A 6,054-nucleotide genomic window follows, 5' to 3' on the forward strand; every position below is an offset into this window, starting at 1 on the left:
TTTGAAATAGTTTTCTTAGAAACTATCGGCGACTGTATGAAAGGCGTTCAATAAGTAATTCAACACATCTTTCGGCCAATTTCGCTTGAGCAAATGTGGAATTTGTTGTGGGAAATGGTAGAGTATTCCCGCTTCAGCCCCAACAGTTTCATGAAGTCCCGACAGGTGTTACCGCTATACGTAGCATTTAAAATGGCAACTGTAATGGGGTTGCGTTCCAAGCAGAGAGCTTTTGGAAGAAAACAAGAGCATCGCAGATGTTCTTAGCAACTTTCAAAAGGTCTACGGAGATCTGGCAGTGAACAGAAGCCGTTCGACGCGGCGTCTGTCATCAAAGTCGCTCAAACCTGTCCGATCTCCCACTTGATGCCGACTGCACACAGGTGTAACTCCTGCAATGTTGGAACGTGCGGACACTCTCATTCGAGATCATCGACGGATCAGGGTCAAACACTTAACTGCACAATTGGACATCTCTGTTGGTAATGCTCACACTCTCGTCCATCATTTGGGGTACTCGGAGGAGTGTGTCCGCTGATATTCTTGAGGCCTATCAGAAGACCAGGAAGAGCAAAGAGGAATTGCTTGCGCATTACGAGGCTGATCGTGACAATTTTTTGTCGACCGTCGTCACAGTAGATGAAGCAGGGGTTCATCACTTCGAACCGCAAACAAAGTGATCAATTATGGAATGGCGCCACGTCAACCTCTCCTCCGAAGGTAAAGTCCAAAGCCGCACCTCAGCCGGTAAAGTCATTCCAACGGTCTTCTGCGACACTGAAACGGCCATTCTGCTTCATGTCCTCCCACATGATGCAACGATCCCCTGTGGTGTGTACTGTGTTACCCTCAGAAAACTGAAGAAACGACTTCAGCGTGTTCGTCGACACAAAAATGTAAACGCATTTCTCCTTTTCCATGCAACACAGGTTCTTAAGTTTGCTCACAAAACTTCATTGAACTGTTCTTCTTCATCCACCCTCTCTCTGGCCCAACGAAAGATGCACTCCCCAGGAAGCAGTACGTGAATGATGGGGAGGTTATTGATACAGCAAGATGTCGACCAGTAGAGTGGTATCATTAGGGTATACAGGACCTGCCAGTAAGGTGACGTAAAGCCGTCGCACTGAACGGTAATGTGCGTTGAAAAATAGAATTTTGAAGCCAAAATGAATGGAGAATGATATGGTGTACTGGAATTCTGAATTAAACCAAGCTGCTTTCTGAAAAAAATATGTTGCATTACTTATTGATCACCCCTCGTACATTATCTATTATATACCCATATTCAGACAAAACAGAGCACCTTGAACAGTTAGAGATACTTTACTGCTACTCCTTCCGAACAGGCTATGAAGGCCCAACGGTACCGACCGGCCGCCGTGTCATCCTCAGCCCACAGGCGTCACTGAATGAGGATGGTCAGCACACCGCACTCCCGGCCTATGTCAGTTTACGAGACCGGAACCGCTACTTCTCAATCAAGTACCTCCTCTGTTTGCCTCACAAGGCTGAGTACACCCCGCTTGCCAACAGCGCTCAGAAGACCGGATGGTCACCCATCGAAGTGCTAGCCCAGCCCGACATCGCTTAACTTCGGTGATCTGACGGGAACCGGTGTTACCACTGCGGCAAGGCCGTTGGCGAACAATTACAGGTAGGACGTTCATATTCAGAGGAGATGTACAGCAGTATGTTCTGCAGAAACGATTAACATTTTAATCACTTCGATTCAGCATGTGTCCTATTGCCTGCTAGGCACAGGGTCCACCGTGGTCCCTGATAACTTGTTTCATGCGTGACGGCATGGACGCGTTTGAGGCGCGAATGGCGTCCTGTTATGAAGGTATCGATACTGCATTCGCCTGGTTCCAAAGTTCATTTGTGGTGTTTGGCATTCTGGAAAAGTGCTGAATCCGTCGTTTCACCATATCCCACACACTTTCGACTGTCGAAAAGCCTGGTGATCCGGCGCGCCAGGCCACAACGCTGGGATCCTGTGAGACAAAGAAGGCACATGTTCGTGCTGTAGCATGTCGTCGTGCATTGTCTTGCTGAAAAATGGCGCTGGGTCGTTGTGCAGAAAGGGTATGACTACCGATAAGAGGATGTAATGCACGTAGGTCATATTGGTCAAAGTGCCCTGAACACGCACCAGCTGTGATTTGTGGTTGTAACCAGTAGCACCTCACTCCATAAAGTTTTGACTTGAGCTGTTTGTTTTGTGCAAATGCAGTCACTGTGCTGCATCTCCCTGTGTGTGGGGCGAACCAAAAGGCTGCCATCATGTTCAAACAAACGGAACCTGACATGATGCCATTTTTGTCCCCAGTGATGTCGTTCCATACACCATTGGACGACGCACACTTAACCCATGTCACAATAAATGGCGACATTGTCGTCGTTGATAGCGTACGATATGTTACACTGCAGCACTGTTGCGCTAGAGCCGAGGAGGACGCATATGTGCTTTGCAATCCCATTCGGATGAAGTTTCGATCTTCTTTGGGGGTGACCTGGATGGCGCGACCAGGCCCACCTCGTCGTGTTTTACGGCCTTCAGTGAACCATTCGCCACCACCCGTTGCACTGCCCACACGAGCAGCAATTTCCCGGACGGATGCATCACTTTCTCTCTTGCCAATAATGCGCCCTCTTTCCACCTCACTGATTTGACGGTATCGTTCTTTGTTGGCGTAAACATTCGCCAGCACACGGGTCGGCATTAGGAAACATTGTATAGCAGGCGCTGAACTAGGCGCTCCTGTGACAAGAGCAGACCTACACACGCCCCGAAGCTACGCGCCGGGAATGCCCCTGGGCAGCGTGCATGTAGGCTTGTCGCCGCCGACCGAGCTGTCAATCGCTCATTCGCTCAAACTCAGTACCTCAATACGTCTCATCGGGAGTCAGTTCGCATTGCAGCTCAATACGTCGCACTGTGCTCTAGTCTTCCACAGTGATGGTCGTCAGCTCGCACGTAAGCTAGCTGTGAGGGAACGTGAAACTTTGTATATAGTTTTGATATGAACAGGGACAAGATTCAAGAATTAGCACATGTCAGTTGATTTCTGTCAACCACAGAACTTCAGATTGGAAATCACTGAAGTTAAGTACTCAATTGTTTCCTGTAATAAAGTGTATTTTAACCACGTGTGTATTTCGTGTTGTAGTGAGAGGAAACCGGCCATCCACCTATCACACCAACCTCTCCTCATCCAGCCAGGAACTACAAAACATCCCGGGGGGGAGGGGGGGGGGGGCACAGCCACAACAGTTCATGCATACGTCTGCGAGGCATCCTGAACATCTGCTCAAGTCACACTGATCCATTATCTTCGTTTTATAGCGACAGCAAGAGCCTCAGGCACATTTTCCCTGTAGCTGTTATTGCGCAGCGATATCGATGTTGACCTTGAACCCGCGGGCTGACATGGTTCAACTGCTAATCATTTCTGGAGAACATACTTAACGTACATATCCTGTAAATATGAACGTCCTATACCTAGTCGCTCAAGGTGTTCTGTTTTTTTTTTTATGGAATACGGGAACATAGTCGTATGATAATGTGGGATTAGGAATAAATTTGTCTCTGACCATAAAAATGATCAATGCCTTTTTACTGCTTCATGGCTGATTCTGGGGATACGAGTCCCATCCGCAGATGTCCTGGTATATACACATCTCATCTATGAGAGGCAAATTTTTCCTAGGATCACTCACAGCTTGTTGTCATCACCGTGCACTGTAATCTGCTGTCAGCTACCGAGAGATCATTTCCAAACATGGCACGCGTCTCTATGAACTGCGTGCGCGATGTTTAGAGCTTCCTGTGGCCAATAAGATCCCCATATTTGTCTCCGATGGACATGTGTGGGACCCATTCAGACATCGATTACGTCCCAGTGCCAGTATCCAAGATGTCAAGGACCAGTTCCAATAGCTGTGGATCAGCTTGCCTCAGAAGAAGACACAGCGTCTTTACGGAAGTATGCCCAACAGAATCAGTACACGCGTCCAGGCCAGAGAGGTAGCAACATCATTAAGATAAGTCGGCTCATACTGCTAAGTTCTTTGTAAACTTGACTCGATATTTTAATCACGGAAATAACATCACCTAGCCACTCAACCCGTAAACTTTCGTTTGTTTACTCCTCCCCTTCTGGAAGCTTCGCTTATTTGTCTCGAAGATTATATCATGAAAGCAACGGTCCTATTACACTCCATTGGGGTAACCTGCATGTTATTTTATAACTGACGATTTTGCACCGTTAAGAACTAGATGCTGCGTTTTTTCTGCTATAATGTCCTGAAGTATTCGGTTCACTAGGCGACAGTTTGAAAGTGAATTACATACATTCCTGGAAAACATCATCTAAACGCTTCTAGATACCCATGGAAGAAGATAAGACCATTGTTTATAGCACACATGTTAGTTTCCACAGATGAATTTCCGTTCTCCGACAGGATAATAATACACGAGCATAAAACGTAGTCCACAATTCTATAAAAAATAGACGATTTCAAAATGTATGTAGAGTTATGCTTTCTATTGATCAAGTGAATTCCAAAAATGTGCTGCTAGAGATTCTCATAATTTACGTACAGTCAGACATTTCGTCACGTTCTGTGTCCCTTCCTCTCTTCACAGATTTTACTTGATTATTCCGTGATTACTTAACTCAATACCACTCATTAAGATATTCACGAGATGACTGAAAGCGACGTACTAAATTAACCTTTTACACTTTTAGAACACTGAATTCATTATTTCAGAATTTTTTGTGTAGATGACTTTCATCCGTTTACTGATATAAAAAATGTATAAAGATTAACTCGTAGTTTCCATGCAGCTGAATCAGATATGTCAGGCGTTAATATTTTTATTACAGAAAATAAAATTTATGCGCTGTATTTCCCTTTTTGTAATTTTTGTGTACAACCAGATCCTTTTACTATTTTTCAGTCATTACAATGACTTCCAAAGATATAAGAAAAACCATGGGGTCACTGAATTACACCTCAGCAAGTACATCGTGTAAGGCATAATCTCCCCATCGCACCACAACTTCCTAGAATTATTGATGGGATACGTGGGGAAAGTACTCTTCCCTATTCATTGATCACTCTCCGCATTGGTATCCTTAGTCTTAGTTTGGCTTCAGTAGTCAACAAAGTATTGGCTCAAATGGTTCAAATGGCTCTGAGCACTATGGGACTTAACTGCTAGCCGGCCGAAGTGGCCGCGCGGTTCTGGCGCTGCAGTCTGGAACCGCGAGACCGCTACGGTCGCAGGTTCGAATCCTGCCTCGGGCATGGATGTGTGTGATGTCCTTAGGTTAGTTAGGTTTAACTAGTTAAAAGTTCTAGGGGACTAATGACCTCAGCAGTTGAGTCCCATAGTGCTCAGAGCCATTTGAACCAACTTAACTGCTGTGGTCATCAGTCCCCTAGAACTTAGAACTACTTAAACCTAACTAAGCTAAGGACATCACACACATCCATGCCCGAGGCAGGATTCGAACCTGCGACCGTAACGGTCGCGCGGTTCCGGACTGTAGCGCCTAGAACCGCTCGGCCACCCCGGCCGGCAACAAAGTATTCTTTTGCGTGCTGTAGTCACATAATCCATAGACCTTTCATAAAAAGAACGATAAGTTTGTGCATTCTTTCCTTGTCTATTGGCACAAACGAAGTTGACATTTCACGTTTAACGTGTTGAGACATTCTTCGGAAGGACTATGCAGCCCGCTAGGGGCACGAAACCTATTCGTGTACTCCACTCTGGCATAACAAATTAACTGTTTTAGTTGGCAATGACTGTGCTATATTTTACCTAGTTTTGCGATAGTTAAGCCAGTTCGTCATTGAACTGATTTAGTGAGCAGCGGCGTAGAAATTCTTCCTGCCTGTTATGTGGAGAAGCGCTCGTAGTTCTCTGTCCCGTTGCAGAGCCCTAGCAGCGCAGCGCAGCCTGAAAGTGCAATACTATTGTCTATGTTTTAAGTAATGAAGCGGGAAGAAATTCTTTGCGCAAATAATTTTTACATATGA

The 6,054-nt window shown here is 45.8% G+C and overlaps 1 pseudogene; it reads right to left on the bottom strand.

Moving 5' to 3' along the window:
- Window positions 1–1,527: 1,527 nt before the first annotated feature.
- Window positions 1,528–1,645, bottom strand: LOC126104589 (5S ribosomal RNA; annotated as a pseudogene).
- Between the last annotated feature and the right edge of the window lie 4,409 nt (window positions 1,646–6,054).

Source organism: Schistocerca cancellata, chromosome 1 (assembly GCF_023864275.1).
Source record: "Schistocerca cancellata isolate TAMUIC-IGC-003103 chromosome 1, iqSchCanc2.1, whole genome shotgun sequence".
Taxonomy (NCBI): domain Eukaryota; kingdom Metazoa; phylum Arthropoda; class Insecta; order Orthoptera; family Acrididae; genus Schistocerca; species Schistocerca cancellata.